Source organism: Rattus norvegicus, chromosome 3, assembly GCF_036323735.1.
Source record: "Rattus norvegicus strain BN/NHsdMcwi chromosome 3, GRCr8, whole genome shotgun sequence".
In the NCBI taxonomy this organism is placed as follows: domain Eukaryota; kingdom Metazoa; phylum Chordata; class Mammalia; order Rodentia; family Muridae; genus Rattus; species Rattus norvegicus.
In genome coordinates, this window is record NC_086021.1 from 87,550,660 (window position 1) to 87,574,733 (window position 24,074).

Genomic DNA, 24,074 nt, shown 5'->3' on the forward strand with positions numbered 1-24,074 from the left:
GATGTCTTGAATTTTTAGTTAACATAATGACTTGAAAATGCATAATTGCTGAATGGCATTAAAAATTAATAAAGGTCTTTAAGCAACGGGAACTTGCAAAAGTTAACATATGTTAGGGCTTTTAAGTTATCATTTATATTTTGTTTTGTCCTTTTTAAAATTTTCTTCTTCCTCCATTATTTTAACACTTATACATGTATTAAAGTTTGCAAAGCTGTGCTCTAGAGAAAGGCTATCATATTCATGCAAATATTAGGAAAAGAAAGAGAAGTAACATAAAAATGATTGACTACTGAATTTTAACAAATAAGTTGTATATTTTAATTAAGTCTTTGTCTGATAAAATACAATAAGCTTGTTATTAAATAAGATGCAATTTTATTACATAAATATGATATGAGTATAATTTTTGTGTGATTAAAGATGTTCACTCTCTAATAGAATAATTATTAGAGACTGTTTAAAACTTTTAAGTCTTTTTCTTCCTATTTCTTTGCTAATTATATACCTTCATTTAATGCCCTTAATACTTCTACCCTCTATTCCCAGCCTCATATTTCCTTCCACCGCAGTGCCCTCCTGAATTCATAGTCTTAGTTTTGTAAATCCACACTGAGTTCACTAAGTGTTCTTTATATGTAGATGGATTAAGGACAATTATTTATGCTTGGATTCTAGTCTATAGTCCTGAAACCATGAAAAAAAGTAATATTTTCAATCACTCTTTTTTTAAAAACATCTGTCTTGCAATATTATTTCTCTTGAAATGTATAGGAAGTTGCACAAAAGAATGTAGTTTTCTTCCCCCATTTGTCATATCTTTCTTAACAGTTTGGATACATTTTCAAAAACCACAACAATTTGGTGAGAATAATAGTGTGTAGTTTCAAGTAATTTTAAATGTGGATATACTGGGCAAGTAGGGTAAGTGAATTAAATGTGGTCCTTTGACTCAAAAATATTCCTAATGTTATTCATTTACATGTTATTTCCTAACTCTTGAAACTACCAATGACTTTCAGATTCTGAAATTGGTTACTGCATAAATGTTTATATAAATGACATCATAGAGCACATGATATTCCAACACTGATTTTTTTTAAAACAGAACAAAAAGTTTAACAACATAGGTTATTAATTTTTGTACCGTTGTTTCAGTTTTACATGTCAGATATATTTTCACTTGTCTAATGTATTAAAATATGGCAATTATGTATCCATAAAATTAATAAAAGTTACTGCCTGGTATGATTTATGAATTTCTCAAAAACTAGGATTTTAAAGTAACTTTTTTATCATAATTGATTCAAGATTTTTATGTTTTAAATTTATTACTGAACAATGGAAAGGCATAATCAAATAGTCATATATTCATAAATGTACATTTTGCATTATAAATAAATTATCTGAAATATTTTAGATTGAATCTACTCAAAATAAGTTTAAAATGAGATAAGTGAAGCATGGTTCTAAAATGTGCAATTTTTTTTTATTTTTCCTCCATCTTTATTAAGTTGGGTATTTCTTTCTTTTTTTTTTTATTAACTTGAGTATTTCTTATTACATTTTGAATGTTATTCCCTTTCCCGGTATCCGGGCAAACATCCCCCTCCCCCCTCCCCTTCCGTATGGGTGTTCCCCTCCCAACCCTCCCCCCATTGCCGCCCTCCCCCCACCAGTCTAGTTCACTGGGGGTTCAGTCTTAGCAGGACCCAGGGCTTCCCCTTCCACTGGTGATCTTACTAGAATATTCATTGCTACCTATGAGGTCAGAGTCCAGGGTCAGTCCATGTATAGTCTTTAGGTAGTGGCTTAGTCCCTGGAAGCTCTGGTTGCTTGGCATTGTTGTACATATGGGGTCTCGAGCCCCTTCAAGCTCTTCCAGTTCTTTCTCTGATTCCTTCAACCGGGGTCCCGTTCTCAGTTCAGTGGTTTGCTGCTGGCATTCGCCTCTGTATTTGCTGTATTCTGGCTGTGTCTCTCAGGAGAGGTCTACATCCGGCTCCTGTCGGTCTGCACTTCTTTGCTTCATCCATCTTGTCTAATTGGGTGGCTGTATATGTATGGGCCACATGTGGGGCAGGCTCTGAATGGGTGTTCCTTCTGTCTCTGTTTTAATCTTTGCCTCTCTCTTCCCTGCCAAGGGTATTCTTGTTCCCCTTTTAAAGAAGGAGTGAAGCACTCACATTTTGATCATCCGTCTTGAGTTTCATTTGTTCTAGGCATCCAGGGTAAGTCAAGCATTTGGACTAATAGCCACTTGTAAATGTATGAACTATTACTCCTCGGGTAGTATCTTCCATGTAAGGAAGGTATGCACCTGGCAACAGTTTTGGATTATAGGAACATGAAATCTTTATTCCATTTAGTTTTTTAAATGAAGTGGTATAACGTATAAAATTAATAATTATTATTAGTGTAAACTTCGTCAGTAGTATATGGTACTATTAAACTTAAGCTGAGTGATCTAGCATTGTAAATTCTAAGGTATTATGTGGAGCTGGAAAACAGTTTTCTTGGTAATTTAAATAAAGTGAATCCTGTCTATATTCAAAATCACACAAACAGCATAACATTTATTTTGCATTTTCTTAAAGTAGCATTTCCTCAGAGCATATGTTAGCATTTCACTGAGGGTCTTATTAAAGATGCCCTGGCATTTCTATTTACTTCAAAAGAATTTCGCTGCCTCACACATTTGGAACATCATAAAATATCATGTTAACTTTCCTGCAGAGCTCAGCATGATACAAAAGACATAGTTTCCAGAAGAATATTTTATTTATGAAGTTATCAGGACAATCAATATGTAACAATTGTCTTAGTAGTAAAATTTATCAAAGAAATTAAGGTCAAATGTGTTAATTTATTATTAGACATGCCTATCACTAAATACTGTTTAAATCTTCCTTCAAGAATAAAGTTGACTCCTACTATACCAGTATTCTTTTGAACTTTTATTATGCAACATTATTTTTGCATTAATTCATTCTAATTTACCCTGCATTTTCATATAAAAATACTATTATATTTAATTACTGTATCTATTTTAATATTTTATTTCAGTTCAATTCTATATCATGAATTCAATTATCTTCAGAACAAAATACCGAATTCTACTTATGGCACTTTACTAAAGATTGATAAACATGATCCAACAGAATAAAAGGAACTTTTGTTGTGAGAACATCTTCATGTCTGACTCATCATCAATATTTTATATTCAAAATCTCAAATGGGATCTATTGTTATTATGGACAAGTTCCAGATTACATTTTAGGAAATAATTTGAAAACATAATAACCGAATTGAAAATATTTAAGCAAATTAAGTAGGTGTCAACAATGAACAGCCTCATGTCAAGAGGGAAAGTGGCACTTTTATAACAGTCACAGTAGTTAAAGTGGAAAATGAACAAATTGAGTAAAACCTGTGAAGAATCCTCCAATTAAATGTAAGCTTATTAAAAACCAACAAACTAAGAACCCATTTAAATATGCTCATCTTTACAGAAAGGCGAGATGCTATTTATAAATGCCTTGAATTGTAAACAAGCAATGCAAATGTTTTGGACAATTAATAAGCATATTCACATCTTATTAATCTAGGAAAATCAAAATTAAATTTTATTCTCTTGCATATTTTGTATATGTTTTAATAACTCTGAATATTAAATGATATGGATCAATCAATGTGCCTTATCAAGTTTCTAGCAATAGTTGAAAAAGATCTATGCTGTTTCCAAATTTAAGACCCAGATTTGAAAGTAAACAAGAAAAAAAGCTAGGAGTTTGCATGTGTAGATTCCTTTATATCTGACAGATACTTATTAGTAGATGGAAATGTCATTCTTTGTACAATCTGAGCTATGTTTTTATAACTGTTGTGCTTCTTATTGTCCATTTGTGACAATAAGAAATGATTTTGTTCTATAATAGAAGGAGTAATCATTCACCAATATAATTTCCATAGAGTATTATATATTTAGTGATTAAGTATAAATCAAATGCTATAGGTTTTTCCTCAAGCAGAGATGGAAGGAAGGGCCATCCAAGGACTACCTCACCTAGGGATACACCTCATCTTTATGCACCAAATTCAGACACTATTGCTGATGCTAAGAAGCACTTGTTGAGAGGAGCCTGATATAGCTGTCCCCTGAGAGGCTCTGCCAACATTTTACCAATGCAGAGGTGGATGCCTGCAGCCAAACATTGGACTGAGTGTGGGGACCCCAATAGAGAAGTTAGGGTAAGGACTGAGGGAGAAAGAACACCAATACCAACCAACCAGACCCCTCAAAGCTCCCAGGAGCTAAACCATCAACCAAAGAGTAAGCATGGTGGGGTACCCATGGCTCCAGCTGGATATGTAGCAGAGGATTGTCTTAGTGGTCATCACTGGGAAGGGAGTCCCTTGATCCTGTGGAGGCTCAATGACTCAGGGTATGAGAATGCTAGGGTGCTGAAACAGGAGTGGGTGTATAGTTAGAGGAGCACACTTATAGATGATAGGGGAGGAGGTAGGAGGTTGTAGAGGGGAAACTGGGAAGGAGGATAAAATTTGCAGGGAGAGGGCTACTTGGGAAGGAGAGACAAGAGGAAGGAAATCAAGGGGCAGTATCAACTACTGGAGGGAATCAGATATAGAAATCAAATAAAAATACATAGTAGGGAAGCACGAGGAACTGGAGATAGCTACTGGAGGGTCCCAGATACCATGGAAACAAGATTCTCCCAGAACCAATGGGGAAGTCTTTAGCCAAAATGCGCAGAGACGGGGGGGGGGGATAGAACAAGTAGAGACCTTCTCCAGCAGATAGGCAAGGTCCGGGTGGACAGATGGGAGCACCCACCCATCTCAAAAGTTTTTAACCCAGAAATGTTCCTGTCCAGAGAAGAACAAGGAAAAAATTGGAGCAGAGACTGAAGGAATAGCCATCTGGGGATTACCACACCTGGGGATCCATTCTATACCAAACCGAACATCGTTGTTGTTGCCAAGAGGCACTTGCTGACAGAAACCTGGTGTGGCTGCTCCTTGGGTGGTCCGGCCAACAACTGACGAATGCAGATGTACATTTTTGGATCCAACCATCAAACTGTGCTCAGGGACCCCAGTGGGGGAGCTGGAGGAAGGACTGGAGGAGCAGAGGGGCATTTCAACCCCATAGGAAGAATAACGTCAGCTGGCCGGATCACCCAGTGCTCCAGAGACTAGACTGCCAACCAAGAAATGTACAGGGAGGGATCCATGCCTCCAGCTACATATGTAGCAGAGGATGACCTTGCTGACAGCAATGGGAGGGGAGGCCATTGGTCCTGTGGAGGTTGATGCCCCAGCATAGAGAGATGCAGAAGTGGTAGGGGTGGGATAGGATGGGTGGGTCCGGGAGCACCCTCATAGAGGCAAAGGGGAGGGAGGAGAGGGCAGATGTGGGGTGGGTGTTTGAGGAGGGGAAACTGAGAAGTGGGACATCATTTATGATATAAACAAATGAGATGGTTAATTAAAAAAAAGAAAATAAATACTTAGTTTAAAGTAAAAAAATAACCAAAAAAGAATAAATCAAATGCTATTGGTGTTTTCCTCCTGTTAAAAGTAAAACTTTAATGTACCTTATTTATTTCATATTCTGTGGCATCTTATGAAGATATAAAGAAGAGAAAAAAATTGTAATTAACTACAGAAGAAATCAAAGTGAAGGCATTATATAGAATAAAATAAAACAGAAACCAAAGGGCAACTACCACATTATTTTGTTACATATGAAAACTAAAGAATTTAAACTAATAAAACAAAACAGGATGTTCAGTACCAGGCACTATTTGGGAAAACAGGATGAAGGAGCTGAGATATGAACAGGTACAACATTTTAAATAGACAATAAATTCTAGATTTGTTATAGCATGATGGCAGATTAAGCAATATCTTAGTCATGAGGATATGTCTAAGACAGGATATTTAATATTTTCTCTGGAAAATATGGTAACTTTATGAGGTAAGACTTTAAAATTAGCATGATTTAGTCATTCCACATTCTATTCATATATTTTCATATTGTAACATATAAATTATACATATGTTCATTTGTCAGTAAAATATATGTGATTTTTAAGAAAATGATTTTTTTATGGAGTTGAATGGCCAGTTTAGGATAGACTACCCCATGATTTCCTAACAAGCATATCCATGTCTGCAATGATGAAATAAACTTCTTCTGCCTTGTTTTCTTAGTTATCTGATAGTTCTGTACAATAGCTTTTGATAATATTCACTTCCCTTTCATAAATCCTCTCAGAATAAGTCTTCATTACCTAACTGCCAAATTGTGTCTCTATGCTGTTTTTTTTTAATTTTAAAATTTATGTGGATCATATAGTTTGATTGTGGACTTCCAGTAGCTTGTGGTAATAATATCTGTAGGTACACTCCTTTTTATTCTCTGTTTTGAGGAAATTTTAATACATTATATTTTAATCATGTTTTCCATTTCCCAAGTCCTCCCAGACCCTCCCCACCTCCTAAGGAAAAGTGACTCTTCCTCTCCCACTAGCTAAAATTACCACTAGCTAAGATATCATCTCTCCACATGTTCTGGGAATTTAGACTCGCTTGAGCTTGAATGGAACTTGTGCAAGCTCTTTCAACACCTATGAGTTCATGGATGAAAATGCACTGCTGTATCTAGAATGTGCCACTTTCTTGTCAGCCATTGCCTTTTTTCACAATCTTTCCATCACCTCTTCTACAATAATCCCTGCCATCTGACAAAGAGTGGGATGTGGTGTAGATGTCCTATTTCAGGCTCAGTACTCAGTGTCTTATTCTCTCTGCCTTGGTCTAAGGAGGGTGTCTGTATTAATTACCGTCTACCTCATAGAGAAGATCTTGGGTGAGGATTGATATATTTGATTAGAACCTTGCAGCATTATGAAGAATAGCTCCCAGAGGTGAAACTTCCTGGTTGATAGCACCATATTCTGTGTTTTAAATACTTCATGTGTTTCCAAGGTGCTTTTACCATCAAGTCCTAGAGGGTGATCAACAGCCTGTTAATAGCCTGTAATGTTTAAGAGACTATGGAAACTTACTGGCCAATGACTTAAAAAGAGATAACCCACTTCTGATAGCGAACATAAAGCTTCTACAGAAATAGGTTTCAACAGGACATTTACAGTGGTCTGTAGTGCTATTAATCTCTTGTATTACCCTCTCCATTTTGCCTGCCTATCCATGCCCTAATTTAACCCTTGTTCTCTCATTCCTTTTAGCACTTTATACCACTGAGTTATATGCCCCTTTCAGACGGAAGCTGCACTCATGTTTGAAAATACTCATTGGTATCATGAATAAACTATATGCTAATTCCAAGTAATGTGAAAATCATGTTGGTCTATATGTCACAAAGTACTGCCTTGGAAAAGGGAAGTGTGCTCTTAAAATTGACACAAAAGAAACAACCAAACAGTGAAAATATGCTGTGAGATATTTGTGTTACTGACAACTTTTTACTCAATTCTGTGCATTTACATAGCTCTAAATTATATTGATTGTCTAGATATATTGATAAATGTGCCCTGGCCAAGCCTATGGAAGACCATATAGCACACTGAACCATTCAAATGCAAGCACAAAATTAAAGTTCTCTGTGTGATTTGGATTTGGGTGCTGATATTATCATAATGCGACTTTCCCATTGCTTTTTCTATTGAATATCCAGGTAGTTAAGGAATGTAATGGAAGTGATTCTCTTTGGCCTTTATCTAAATGATACTAGATTAAAAGCTGCTTCTATTAATCTAACTACTAATTAAATAACCCTTAAAAATTCAGTTCAATTTGAGGATATGTGTAAAATTAATTTTAATTCTCCTAATGTAATTGTTATCACAGGGACACACTGTTGAATAAGCTCACCCTTTCTAGTTCTTTCTGAACTCTGGCTGGCTAGTTCAATTTATCTGTTCTGGGTCAAACTCCTTTCCAAGCTGACTGATTCAATCTGGTTTCTCTCAGTTTCTCGCTGAATTGCACTGCTTGGCCTCAAACTAACTCTAGTAATTTGTTCTAATCTTCTGTCTCCTTATTTTCTGGCTTCAACTGCCTCTGATGAGCTGCACTGAACTGTATGAGCTCAGGAAGAAGCTTAACTCCACTGCACAACACTTGCCCAGACTCCCAACTGAGTTGCTTTCAAATAACTTCTCTTTCCTGTGCTGCTCTTGTGAAAGCTGGGCTTATCCTATATCTGACTCATTCTGTCAAATCTTTTGCTTGCTCATCTCTTTGCCCCTCAATTAGACATCATTGTTTGGGTTAAAGGTATATACCAAAGGTGTGTCTGTGTTTCAGCCAGAGAGATCAGAGGTGTGTATTAAGGGCATGTCTGTATGTGCTTTACTGACATACAAACACAATAGACATAATTGGTTTTAAAATGTATTATAATCATCGAAATAAAGCATATTCAAACTTCTGAAATTATAAATCCTAAAATTGTAGGAACATTTTTGTAGAGAAATTTTATAATATAGCAACATGGCTGCTCTGGTAAGAGATCACAACCAAAGAAAGATACAGCTGAAATCAATGGAGTCTTAGTTACTGTTCTATTGCTACGAAGAGCCAAAGTGTTCAAGGCAACTCTTATAAATGATAACAATTATTTCATGACGTGCTTGTAATTTCGTACTCTTAGTCCATTATCATATGGGTGGAAAGGAGACAAGCATGGTGTTGGAGCATTAGCTGAGAACTTTATATCCTGATCCCTGGGCAATAAGCACAGGAAATGAGACAAAGTTCCACTCCCTAGTGACTAAACACTCAAATAGATAAGCCTATGGGGGTCATTCTTATTCGCATCACTATGATATTAGAAAATATTTATTTTCCTTACTTGTAACATGAGTAGTTTATACAGGTATTAATTAAATGTCACCCTGAGTGAGGTAACTCAGACCCAAAAGGACATGCACGGTATGTTCTCACTAATAAGTGGATATCAGCTGAAAGAAAGAAAGAGAGAAAGAAAGAAAGGAAGAAAGAAAGAAAGGAAGAAGAAAGAAGGAACAGGATACCCAAGATACAGTCTACAAAACTCATAAAGGCCAACAAGCTGAAGGCCCCAAGTGAGGACACCTCAGTCCTACTTGGGAGGGTGAAGAAAGCAACCAGAAGGAAGAAGGGAGGGAGGGAGGGAGGGAGGGAGGGAGGGAGGGAGGGAGGGAGGGAGGAACAGGGGAGGGAAAGGGGATGGGGTGGGTGGAGAGGGGAACATGATTTGGTATTGGGTGAGGGAAAAGAACTGAAGCCCAGAGGGCTAACAGAAAGAATGGAAACAGGTGACCTCAGGATGAAGGAGGTTGGGAGGGCCCTCTAGAAGTGTATCAGAGACCTGGAAAGTGAGAGACTCTCAGGACTCAAAGTGGGGGGGGGCTCTAAATGAACGACCCTACAGTGGAGAGAGAGAACTTGTTGAGCCCAGCTCCAGCTGAAAGACAGGGCATCAAGTGAGAAATGGGGCTGCTATCCCACAGCCAAAGCTCTGACCCATAATTTTTCCTGTATGAAAGAAATGCAGAGATGGAAATGGAGAAGAGCTTGAGGAAAAGGAGGTACTGCGACAAGTACAAAGTGGGATCCAGCTCAAGGTGAGGCCCAAAGTCTTGACACCATTACTGAGGCTATGGTGTATTGACAAAATGGGATCTATCATGATTGTCCCCCGAAAAACCCCAAAAAGCCAGAGTCAGATGTAGAAATGTACACCCAACCAATGAACAGAAGCTGCTGAACCCTGTGGTTGAATTAGGCAAAAGCTGGAGGAAGCTAAAGAGGAGGGGAACCCTATAGGAGGACCTGGACTCCTGAGATCTCTCAGACATTGGATCACAAACCAGGCAGCATACACCAGCTGAAATGAGGCCTGCAACCCATATACAGCAGAGGACTCTAGGTCTGGGTTCAGTCACAGAGGATGTACCTAACCCTCAAGAGACTGGAGGCCCCAGGAAGTTTAGAGGCCTGGCAAGGTAGGTGGGGTGGGGACATCCTCAGGGAGACTGGTGGTGGGAGGAGGTATGGGATGTTGATTAGTCGGAGGGTGGGCCGGGAGGGGAATAAAATCTGGAGTGTAAATAAAAAAGATTAGACAATATAGATTATTAACCAAAAGTAATACCAACAAGGAAATCAGTTACTAGACACCGATGTAAAAAGATAGGATGTACTATTAGAGCTGGCGTTCTATGGACTACAGATTCAAAAACATTTTTAGCATCTATTAGGAAATTTGAAGACTAATCATTCTTGGTCTTCACTGACATGAAAAAAATTAACTAGTATATTGCTGTGGGAGAGCTCATCCTAAGAAAGATGAAATGATAGTTTAAATAATTAGTTCAGAATGTGGACATAGGAATAACATTATAGAAACTGAGCATGTTGCATTTATGGATTTAGGAATATATTTAGATATATGTGCACATATGCATGTCACAACAATTAATCAAAACAGGTCATGAAACTAAGAGTCAATGGGATGGGAAGATTTGGTCAGAGAAAAGGGAAGAATGATGTAATCATTTTATAGTCCCAAAATAAAACAAATTCTATTAGGAAAGAGCAAGAAATATAGTGGTATTACAATCTCAAAAATAGAAATGAAAATATAGTATGTGCACAGAAAGGAAATGATAAATATAAGAAACACCTTGCTGTGAATTAGAACATTCTTTTTGTTTTTCATCCAGCACTCTTGTCTTTAAGGTCTTTCAACCCATTATACTCCATCTACTTGCTTTACTCTTTATTTTCTTGCTTCACATTTCACTTGTATCTGTGTAACTCTGAACTTATTATCTTTTTCTTGGAAAAACATCCCAAAGAATCATCAGAATGATGATTTTTAGTTGTAACTTTTAGTCAGCAGATGTAATTGTAGTCTCAGAAGCTCAGAATTTACTCTTCTGAGTTTCTAGTTCTTGCTGAGCTCTGGGTGACTGGTTCAACTCAGATATTCTGTCTCAAACTCCTCCAAACTGATTGGTTCAGACTGGCCTGTTTTGTCTTCTCACTACATTGTTTTGCTTGGAAAAACTGCTCCTGAATTCCAGCAACTGAACTGCACTGACAACACTGAGCAAAACTTAACAGAACTGAACAGAACTTCAGGAACTCATCCTAACTCAACTGCATTCAACTGAATTGCACTGCACTGAACAAAACTGAATTCCACTGCTCAGCCTAACTCAACTGGACTATATTCACTAAACTGCCCTCCACTCTTGACTCCCTTGGCACTTTTCTTAAGTAGACTCGCTTTCCTGTTAGTTCTCTGAGAGTGGGGCTTTTCCTCTCTCTGCTTCATTCTGTCAGATCTTTCCCTGATTCATCACTTTGCCCATCAGATGTCACTTTCATACATGGCTGCTTCCTTCTACAAAATAACTTTTTCACTGTTTACTATTAAAAATATGTACTAAGGATATGTCTGCATTGCAGCCAGAGGGATTAAATGTGTGTTGTCCCTTACAAGAGAAAGCATGGTGCTAGATTAAAATTCCTCTACAATTATTGATTCTGAAACAATGAAATAACTGTAAAAAGAGCTTATACATAGAAACCTTGAAAAAACACAGTGATCAGATTTGTGTACACAAAAACTTTGAAGTAATTCTTTCAAATAAAGTATTATGCATAAAGGAAACATTGAGCCTATTATAACTGTTCTACAGCAATAACATCAACAGATTAATTATCAAGAGAAATAACAAAAAACCTATTTATTAAAATTCAATAAAAAATCACATTATCAAAGCGCTGTAATTTTTAGTTTGTAGGAAAAATAATAATGCTTAGCAAATTAATACAATGTTAAAATTTCAAACATGATTCAGAAATATGATTATAATATTAAAAATGAAAACAATAATAAAATCTGAATAGTAATAACCTGAATAATAAACTGAATTATAATAAACTGAATAATCCCTATGCTTATGATTTTATTTTAAGTACTATAATTTTGGATGGATGTGAAGGAAATTATGAATTTCTCTGTGAACTTAATAACATCACATTTCATGTTTTGATGCATGAGATACTTATACAATTATTTACATAGTCAGATGCAAAAGAAGTTCTCCTCATCAAACATAAACAGCAGACTGCTCTGTTGTGTAGTAATATAATTATTTGAAATGCATGGATACAAAAACTATTATTAATTCTTTCCACCTGTTGCATGGTTACTATGCAAGATAACTCCATGTTTATTTCCACATAAGTACAAAAGATGCATGTGTACAGCATCTCTTTCCCTCACACAACTTCTTTAAGTCCAGAAACAATTACCTAGTGTGCTTTACATGTCATGTGTGTTTTAGATTTTTGCCTTTGGTTGCATGACTCAATTCTTGGCTCCAAGACAACTATAATAGAAAAATTAAAATATAATAACAACAGCAATCTATGCCAAATTCTCTAGCATGCATTGCTAGATTAAAAACAATTTATTTTGGACAATCCAGTAAAGCCTCTAATTAGTCTTAATACAACAAACCATTATTTACTTAAATATTTCACTTGTATCACTATTGTACTTTAGCCAGTTAAAAACAGTAAAGCATTATTACTTATGATTTAGACAATCTATGCTGACCCTAATCTAATACCTGTCCATACTGGATATTGAAAAGCTTTCTCAAATTGTGGTGCCTTTGCTCCATTCAGGTCAAGTCAAGGAGGATTGCATATTTATAGTGTATGCCTAAGATTTCATTCCAGGGTATGGCTCATGTACATTCTGCTAGATATACCAAATATGATAAATACAAATATTTTCTTGAAATACACAGCTGATTTGGCAAATTGCCTTCAGCAAAGAAAGTGGAAGAATTTAGAAAACCAATGTGTACAATTGATGCTACCTATGTAATACACTTACTGCACAGTTACTAAAATCTGTTCTATCATTTTCTGATAATGTTGAAATACATACTTTAAACTGATATTTTTTTCAGACATTATTTTTTGTTTTATTCCTCAAAAATTGCCTTTGGTAGGATGGCCATTTTTACTATGTTAATTCTGCCAATCCATGGGCATGGGAGATCTCTCCATCTTCTGAGAACTTCTTGGATTTTGTTTTATTTTTTGTGGTTATTGTGAAGAGTTGTCTCCCTAATTTCTTTCTCAGCCTATGTATCATTTGTATTAAGGAAGGCTACTGACCAAGCACTTTGCTGAAGTTGTTTATCAACTGTAAAAGTTAACTGGAAAAAATTTGGGGGTTGCTTATGTATACAATCATATCATCTTCAAATAGTGATATCTTTACTTCTTCTTTGCCAATTTGTATCTCCTTGATCTCCTTTTGTTGTCTCATTGTTCTAGCAAGCACTTTGAGTACTATATTGAATAGATATGGCAAGAGTGGCATCCTTGTCTCGATCCCGATTTTAGTGGAATTGCTTCAATTATCCCTCCATTTAATTTGATATTGGCTGTTGGTTCACAGTAAATTGGTTTTATTATGTTTAGGTATGGGCCTTGAATTCCTGCTCTCAACAATACTTTGAACATGAAGGGGAGTTGTATTTTGTCAAATGCTTTTTCTGCATCTAATGAGATGATAGTGTGATTTTTTTTTCATTGATTTTGCTTATATAGTAGATTACGTTAATGGGTTTTCATATATTGAGCCAACCTTGCATTCCTGGGATGAAGCCTACTTGATCATGGTGAATGATGGTTTTGATGTGTTCTTGGATTCGATTTGTAAGAATTTTATTGAGTATTTTTGTATTGGTATTCATAAGCAAAATTGGTATGAAGTTCTCTTTTTTGGTTGCATCCTTGTGTGGTTTAGGTATTAGACTAATTGTGGCTACATGGAATGAATTAGGTAGTGTTCCTTCAGTTCTTCTGTTTCTATTTTATGAAATAGGAATAGTTAGAAGAACATTGGTATAGGGTCATCATTGAATGACTGGTAGAATTCTGGACTGAAGCTGTCTGGCCCTGCTTTTTTTTGTATTTGTTGTTGTTGTTGTTGTTTGTTTGTTTGTTTGTTTGTTTGTTTTTGTATGACTTCTTCTATTTACTCTAGGGGATATAGGCCTGTGTAGATAGTTTACCTGCTCTTGAAAACTGTTTTCCTCCCAAAATTTTATTTTCCTGTAATTAAGTAAAACATCAGGATTTTTTGTGTGTGATAACAAAAAACATTTTAGAATGTATTGCCTCATTAGAACACTGGTTTCTATAAATCCAAAAGTTAAGAATACCAACATCTAATCTTAGTCATGTAGATTAGCTCCACCTGTCTTGTAGTGCCTGGGTCTCTGCTATCTACTAATATATTCTTTAAGACTTTTTATTAATTCTTTATAAAAGTCACATCTTGTATCTCCATCCTACTTATCTCATCCATAAATATATACCCTCCACTTTCGGATCCTCCCTCCAAGAGAAAATAACACATAAAATTAGAAACAAACTGTGTGTCGAACAGTGTGCAATTTACCCATACAGGAGGCTCTGGCTTCTGCCTCACTGTCAATTCTGGACCCTCACTAAGACTCCTCTCATGTATCCTGTTGTTGCCCTGTGTCCTGGATGTTCTGCAGCTTTTGTTCTGCAGGACCAGCTGTTTTATGTTCTTCAGCAGTTCAAAGACTGGGTAGAAATTGATCAGTGACAACTTAGAGCCCTAGATCTGGGCCTGGGTAGAAGCTGAGCTTGTTAGCCTGTACCAGTTGTTCCCAGGGCCCACTTTCCTGAATGCTGAGGATGGTGACAGGCAGAGACAGCTTTTCCACTCCTGTGTCCCCTACGCTGGCACACCTTCCTGTCACAGGTGGTGGTGGTGGAAGCAATTTCTTCTATGCCCATGATACTACATTTTTCAGAAACAGAATTAGGCTATATTTTCATTTGTTTATTAGAAGAAGAATTAATAATGCTAGTATAAATATTTAAAATTTAGATTGTGAGGTAAGACTTTAGTAATTATATTTTATTTCACTTTCTCGTTACTCAATAATTTTGATTGCATACAAAATTACTCAAGATAATTATGTTTTTAAAGGGATTATAGCTAGAATGACAACATGATAGCTGAACGTTAAATTTTTTGTTACTGTGCTTTGAGCCTAAAGAAAATTATTCAGTTATTTCTGTGGCTTTATATGTAAAATAAATTCAAAATTGATTTTTAATCCAGAGCCACATTTGAGGAATAAAATTACCAATGAATTTAATTTGTAAAAATTTAAGAATAAATTTTTATATAAAATGAATTTTAATATTTTTAAAGTTAGAGAATGTTCTTCAATACCATTCTGATTCCTTAGAAAATATTTCCAACTTAGGATTCTCAATATGATCACTTGAGACTCAAAATTTAATATCCAACTCAATTCAACATTCAGTTTCAATAATAGTCAAGAAAGGCTTGACACAGGAATCTAAGCCTGTTATCCTCACAGTCAGAGTTTATATTACGAAAGGATGTACATTAAAATCAGCAAGAGAAATATCATATGAGATAATCCACTACACATTCATGAAGTGTCCAGCTATTCACTTTTAATGAAGCCACAGTCTAACTTTTTAAGCAATTCGCAGGACTGGTAGAATTTTATTAAACAGGATAACTCAGCTTGGTTTTGGTGTCTAGTCAGTTGAAGCTGTGTCCTATAATCATGGGAAGGGGAGAGGGAGGAAGGGAGAAATACTAATATACAGTGCTATTTGTGGGAATGGGGGCTAAACTCAACCTTAACTATCCTTCTATGATAGCTATCTACCTTGGTTTCTTTGAGATTTCACTTCTAGTGGGAAATGAAGCTAGCCAATTAGGCTATGCTGGCTGGCTAGCAAGCTCTAGAATCCATCTGTCTAACTGATCTAACACCATGATTACATGTGTGTACCATAAAATTCAGGTTATTGTTTATGTGCTGGAGTGGAATCCCAGATCCTTTATACTTATGCAACAATCTCTTTATGCACTGACACATCTTACTTTGATTGGTTGAATATTCTCATGACTATCCTTGTTTTGCAGCCCCCTAGAAGTAGAACTGAATCTGTGTGGCCTAAATCTCCTGAATAAGTTACATTATTAAAGAATCCATTAATATGGTTTAGCCAAAGACTCAGGGCATCAAGAAAGCCATTAGAATGGTGATGGATTAAACTCAGGAAATGATGGCAAAGGCAAGATTTATGTTTTGCTAAAATTTAAAAAAATGTATAGTATTGAATGCTAAAATATAAATATTGGTATATCATTGTAAAAACTCAAAAGCATAGTCAAAAATGGACATAAGAATTGTTCCTGGGCATTTTGCTAAATAGCTAATAGTGACCAGTTTGTCATAACTGTCCATTGACAAAAGGTAGTCAATTTTAGAAGCAAAATCTTAACTGTAAATTTTCATATTTATTTGCATGTATTACTAGTTTGAAGATTATCAATTATCTGAATATCTAGTGACGTGCTTCAAATATAAAAAAACAAAATGGCTTTAATTTTGAACTTATTTAAAATAAGATATTAAGACAGGGATTCACATATTAAATCTAAATTTTAGCCTTTAATCTAAATGGAAATTTAGGTATTGATTTATACAAATAAGTTACAGGCATGTTATTTTAAAAACAGCACTGCTGGCATAAATGCTAAGTACTAATTTACATATCATTTTGAAAGAAATAACCTTTCTTTTTAATTGTTTAGTTTCAGATATGGCTCCTAACTACACAGACAAGCAGTTTTGCACATTCATTTCAATCATCATGATAATAAGCGTAAAGAGATAAAAGCTACCCTATTTTTCAGTCTGTATTGTTCAACCTGTACAAGTGTTTCAATTACCATATTTCTGAAAAAAGTTTTATGTCTTAAAATACTAAGGTAATATATTCCCTTTCTTGTATTCAATTTCATTTTCTGTATTCAAAGGAAGGTATCTGACAGCTGCCTTTGAATGTGTTTTGTAGGTATTTGAAAAGAGTAAAGTATAGGGTAGAAAGAAAAAAAGGGAGAACAAATTTGCTTTTGACAGCCTATCATGCGATAAGGTGGAAGATATTTTTGTGTATTATATGGCTGTTAGATAAAAATAACATGGAACCAATAGAAGTCTCTATTGTTTAGGTTTAAATTTTAAAATTCACATGGAATTCAGCATCTTGTGCACACGTCTGTTAGCTTCTTATCAATAAAATATATTGGTTATATTCTAATATTAGGATTTCACAGCTAAAATTGCAAGTAGGCTCTATATTCTATGACAAAGGTGTATACTAGGATCATATATTAAACACAGGTGATCCATGTGAAAAGCCAAATTAAAAACAAAGTCATGTTCAGAGTCACGAATGGGACTCTTTGGAATGGAACCTGTTTTCTTTCATGGGTGTTACCAAGAATGTGCTGATTTGAAATTATCTACAGTTGACATTTTTTGTCATTTTCATTTTACTGCTTGTTTTATTTTGTTTGTATCTTTCACTGATAATCACATGGTCTTTAGCAAAGTCTAGGAGTTATAATACATATGCTGGGACACCCCCCCCCCCCGAGGAGCCCAGCAGAAGCCAGACAACTCCCCTACGCATGAACCTATCTCCCTTTTGGTCTGCATTCCTACCAGGGCAAATCTGCATGTCTGCCCCTCTCAACACCCCACAGTCTATGTATCTTCCAGGACATCTGCTGCAGGGACAGAGGAGGCAAGCTCCAGACAGAGATACCCAGGGCAGCTAAGCCCAGACATAACCAGATGGGAAGAAGCAATCACAAGATCATAAACAAGAGAAGTCAGTATACTTTGACACCTCAACACTCTCAAAGCTTTCTAAACTGTACCATTGCAAGTATAACTTGATAATCCTTTAGGATTATAGGCCTTATTTTGTTGGACTCCAAAATTCTTACGTCAGCACAAAATGCTACCACATCAAGTGCATGGACCTTGTAGAAGCTTGCTCATAAAATCTGACCTTCTTTCATATATACCCTGGCATCTTTGCTATAACTTGTAGCAGAGAAAAGTCTGACGTGAGTATGGCTATTATTCCATGTTAGGGTCCTATTAACCTTCCCTTATAATAGGTGATCTTCCTAGCTCCACTATGCTATTATAGATATACCTATTATGGTTTGCTCTGGTTAGTTCATTGTTTGGCTACCTGACCAAGGTAACCTAGACTCCAAAAGAAAGTCAAGATGACGATACATCCTTGTGAAAAGAGTAGCATGCCACATAAAGGTATAATAAATCAGTAAATGCTAAAAATCAGGTAACAATGACTTGTGGGAAATTATGAGAAACTCCTTCCAAGTAAATACACATTCTTAAAGTTTAAGATAAGGAGAATTGCAGGCATGTGAAGTAAGTTGACGTCATGGAGAACATATTAAAAAGTACAGGGTCACTGTAATACGAAAATATACTCACAAGTTGTAGAAATATATTAATATATTACCTCACATAAAACTTAAAATTAATTTGCTTAATGTTACTGGAATAATTCTCTTCTGTTAAGCCTACCCCTTCTAAGCTATGGCAATATGCCCATTGTATCTCATAGACTACTACAAAGAGGACAATTACAATTATTTAGTATCCGTGTAATTACAAATAAAATATAGAACATAGAATGCACCATAGTGTTCATGAGTCCTATTTAATGTGTTGTGTGTGTGTGTGTGTGTGCAATTCATATTTTTCTCTCTCATTTTCTTAAAAGTAATTTTATTTATATATGTTTCAGGCTTTGCCATTCTCCTGGTCCCCCTCCCACAGTTCCTAATTCTACCCTTTGTCTAGGGCCTCAAGTCTATCAAGGATAAGGCATATGTTCCCCTGAGGCCAGACCAGACAGTCTTCTGCTATATACATGCTTGGGTCTATGGACTGAGCCTAGTTGGTGGCTAGATCTCTGAGCGCTCTTAAAGGTCCACGTTAGTTGAGACTGGTTGTGTTCCTATGGAGTTGCCCTCCCCTTTAGGACCTTCAATCTTTCCCCTAATTTGACCATAGGGGTCACCAACTTCAGTCCAGTGGTTGGATGTAAGTATATATGCATCTGTCTCAGGCAGCTGCTGCTAGGTCCTCTTATAGGACAGCCATGCTAGTCTCCTATCTGTAAGATCATCATAGCATCAGTAATTGTGTCAGGTCTTGGTCCCTCCCAATCCCCATGAGATGGATCCCAAGTAAGACCAGTCACTGGACTGCTTTTCATTCAGTCTCTTCTCTATTTTTGTCCCTTTAGTTCTTTAAGACAGGAAAAATTATGGGTCACAAATTGTGGCTGTGAGTTGGTAACCATGTCCCTTCACTAAGGTTCTGTTTATCTACTGGAAATGGACTCTTTGAGTTCCCTCTCCCCACTGTTGGTTATTTTGGCTAAGGTCACCACCACTGACTCCTGAGAGTCTTTCACCTTACAGGTCTCTGATATTTTCTAGAGAGTTCCCCCACAACTCCTATTAATAGAGGCTATATTTCCCTTCATTCCTCTGGCCATCTGGCCTTCTCTCCTGACCCCCTGACCCTAGACCATACCTGCTCCTGATTCCCTTTTCCCTTCCCCGTCCTTTCTCTCTATGTATGTTTTCCCTCCTGCTGCCAACCTTGATTATTTTGTTTCCCCTTCTAAGTGAGTTTGAAGCATCTTCACTTGAAGCTTCCTGCTTGTTAAACTTCCTCAGGTCTGTGGGTTACATTGTAGTTATTCTGAGCTTGTTGACTAATATCTACTTATCATTGAGCATATACCATGAACATCATTTGTGGTCTTAACTCAGGATGATCTTTACTAGTACTATCCATTTGCCTGCAAAATTCAGGATGCTCTCATCTTTGATAGCTGAATTATATCATACTGACTAAATGTACCATATTTTCTGTATCCTTTCTTCTCTTGAGGGACATCTGGATTGTTTCCAGCTTCAGGCTATTACAAATAAGACTGCTATGAACACAGCAGAGTATGTGTTCTTATGGGATGATGGAACATATTTTGCATATATGTTCAGGAGAGGTAGAGCTGTGTCTTCAAGTAGACCTATATCCAACTTTATGAGGAACCATGAGATTGATTTATAGAGAGTTTGTACCAGTTTGCAAGCCCACCAGCAGTGGAAGAGTATTCCTCTTTCTCCACATCCTTGCCAGCATGTGCTGTTGCTTGAGGTTTAATTTTAGCCATTCTGATTGGTGTAAGGTGGAATCTCAGGTTGTTGTGATTTGTATTTCTCTTATGACTAAGGATTGAACATTTCTTTAAGTGCTTCTCAGTCATTTGAGATTCTTCTGCTGTTGTGAACTGTTTAGCTCTGTACCCCATTTTAATCGTTTTTTTTTTTTTGGTTTGTTTTTGTTTTTTTCTTTGGAGGTTAACTTCTTGAGTTCTTTGTGTATATTGGATATTAGCCCTTTATCAGACATATGGCTAATGAAGTTTTTTTCTTCCTAATCTGTAGGTTACTAGTTTGTCCTATTAAAGGTGTCTTTTGCCTTACAGAAGCTTTTCAAGATCATGAGGTCCCATTTATCAATTCTTGATATTAGACTCTGAGCTATTTTGATCTGTTCAGGAAAATTTCTCTCTGCCAATGTGTTCGAGGCTCTTCCCCACTTTCTCTTCTATTAGAATCTATGTATTTGGTTTTATGTTGAGGTCCTTGATTCACTTGGACTTGAGCTTTATGTAAGCTGATAAATATAAATCTATTTCCATTCTTCCACATTCTGACTGCCAGTTAGACCAGCACCATTCATTGAAGATTCTTTCTTCCTCTGCATTTTTTTGGTTTCTTCATCAAAGAACAAGGGTCTGCCATGAGTGTTTGTGTTTAATTTTGGGTCTTTGATTCTAGTCCATTGTTTGACTTGTTTGTTTCTGTACCAATACAGTCTTTATCATTATTGTTTTGTAGTACAGCTAGTGGTCAGAGAGGTAATTCTCCCAGGAGATATTTTATTGCGGAAAATTGTTTTGGCTATCCTGTGTTTTGTTTTTCCATAGAAGTTAAGAATTTTTCTTTCTATGTGAAGAATTGTGTTGGCATTATGATGGAGATTGCATTGAATACGTTTTATATTGCAATCTTAACTTACACAGTGATGCATAGAGAAGGCAGGGCTGTTGGAAGATGGTCAAGTTAGAGAGTAGAATGCAATTTTTTGGCTGATAAAAGATAATGAAATGATACCCTTGAATTTTATGCAAATGTATAGTGAGTAGTCATTACTGGCTACAAATGTGCTTGGATTTTGTTCCCTATGACTGTTAGAAATAATTTTATTGTGTTGACAAAAATATTTTTTCATGATATTTTATAGTAACCTGTAACTATTAATATAGTACATTATATAAAAATATGGTTTTATCCAGAAGAATCAACCATCCATGTGTTAATTAAGAACTTTTAGTAAACGTGAATTAATTAAAATATCAAGATTATATATTATTGACAACATTGTCTCTACTTACAAAAAGTCCAGATAAATATGCATATTTTATGATAAATTAAAATAATTATTTAAAGTATTTTTGCCTTTCACAACCTATGGCCAATAAGTCATTTGAGATAATGAAAATAAAAACCTTACTATCTCAGGCAATAAAGTGAGAAAAACATGAATTGCAAGACTGTTTCTGGTATTTAAATGTTTGGGTCTCAGGCAAATCTACTTGATAAAAAAAATCTTGTTTCAAGTGTTAGGTTTTTAATCAAGTTTTATCATTATAGTTTCTGTGACAGAAAAAATTAATTATATAATTTATTATACAATTTTTATTGTTTAATTATTTTCTCCTCAAACATAATACAAAATAATAGTAGTGTATATAATGCTCAAAATTTGTTGCAAATAGTATCTATTCATATTACATTGCTATTATATAAAGACCAATGAATCAAAGAAACTAGATTAGATTAAAAAATTAATAGCTTGACCTGAATCACATACCTGAGACTATAACCTGATATAACTGAATACCTCATGACTGTGATTCTGATCTACTAATGAGTTCAGAAATAAAGAATTTTAGAAGAGTTATATCATTTATAGAAAACATTATTTACTTGCTTTAATATTCCTATTATGTTAATGTTCTGAGGGCATGCTTCTGTAAGAAAATAATTATCACTGTGCCTCAAGACTCATAGTTTAGCTATGTCTGTGAGGTATCAAGAACAAAAGCTTAAAGTCCTATTTATGTGAAAAAGTCCTTCAACTAAATCTACAAACAAAAACTAATGCATATTTAATCTTCTTCTCTAGGCAGTAGCAAACATCCCACTTTTAGGATATTTAATTTACATAGCACAGAAGTGATTCCAAGTCCAAAAAACACTGATTGCTTGGATTGCACTTCTCATGATCAGGAAAAATGTTTCAGCCATACCCATACCCTGCCTTTATGTCTTAGCACTCTGGATAGAATGGAGGAGATAGTAGAAACCATGTATCAGAAGGTTAAATTACCTTGAAGAGGGCAATCGGTTTATTACCACACAAGCTATCAAATGTTTTATAAGTTAATCAAAATATAGATGTTATGATTTTTATGTTATAAATGTAAATGACTTGAGAATTAATAAAATGAAATTTTGATATATATTTATATATAAAAAATGTATATTCTATAGCATATATATGAATTTTCTAAAGTAATAATTGTAAATATATTGTCTTTATTTTTTATAGTCCAGTCATTATCCCCCTCCAAGTCAGCCCTCTGTCAGTTTCTCATCCCTTTTCTCCTCCCCACTGACTCCAAGAGGATGTCCCTATCTTCCCCACCACACCATACCCTGTCAGAGCTCTCCACTCCCTGGGGTCACAAGCCTTTGGATGTTTAGGTGCATCTTCTCTCACTGAGGCCAGGCCAGGCAGTCCTCTGCTGTATATGTGTCCAGGACATTGGACCAACTAAAATATCCTGCCTGGCTGTTGGCTCAGTGTCTGAGAAATCTCTGGGGTCCAGGTGAGTTGAGATTGCTGATCTTCCTATGTGGTCCAGTCTTTAGTGTTATTGACTACTCCCTTAATCGCCTCCTTTATTTTAGTCACCCCTCCCCCACTACAGTTTAATCCCTTTTTTTAATTATTTTCACTTTAACCTTTTAGCAAGTAATTTGTTCTCTTTTCCCTCTTCTCAGCTCTCACTGCCATCATTTCTTAATAATTTCCTAAACTATATTGATATTCCAAATGAAACACACATATTTAATGACTCAGTGCTAATATACTGAAGTAAAAGAAAACATGTCAACTTTTTCTTTCTGGTTCCGAGATTCCTCATTTGAAGTAACTGTTCCCAGCTCCTTTTATTTGCCTATAGATTTCATAATTTTGCTTCTCTTAACAGTTGATTCCTATTCTGTCAGTGTAGCATCTTTTGTTATCATTTTTTAAGTTCACAACTGAACTTTTTCCTGTTCCTGGTTACTATGTATAGAGCAGTGATAAATATGAATTTGTTAGGTCTTTCTATAATAGGATATAGAATCATTTGGGAATATACTCAAAAGTTGTAGAGATGTACCACATGATACTTCATGTATTTCTAACTTACAAAAACCTTTCACACTAATTTCTAAAAGCTGCCACATTACCAGACAGTGAAGAAGAGTTTCCCTTTTCCCACATCTACACTAGAAAATTTGTCTGTTTACTTAATGTTTTTATTGATTCTTTGTGACTTTAACATCATGCACCCCAATCCTATTCATCACTCCATTCCTTTGTGTCTGATTTTTGCCCTTGCAATCTGTTCCCAAAAAGAAAAAAAATATATCATTGTGGAAACCGTAATATGCTGCAGTGTGTCCTACACTATACTGTTTTGTTCATACTTCTTTTTTATCAAACATTCATTGCAATGGGGCATTGGTCTGGTTTCTGACTTCTGCCAGGTAACTGGCTTCTGCTACACTATCAAATTTTAAATCCTCACCAGCACTCTTCTCGAATATTGCTGTGTCATGGAGGTCTTGAAGCTGTGGATCTGTACAACTAGCCCTGCCATGTGCT

At 35.8% G+C, this 24,074-nt stretch overlaps 1 protein-coding gene across 1 annotated transcript in view; it reads left to right on the top strand.

Moving 5' to 3' along the window:
- The window catches only part of Zfp804a (zinc finger protein 804A), a 230,377-nt gene that overhangs the window by 110,164 nt on the left and 96,139 nt on the right, over positions 1-24,074 (top strand). The window lies entirely within an intron of this gene.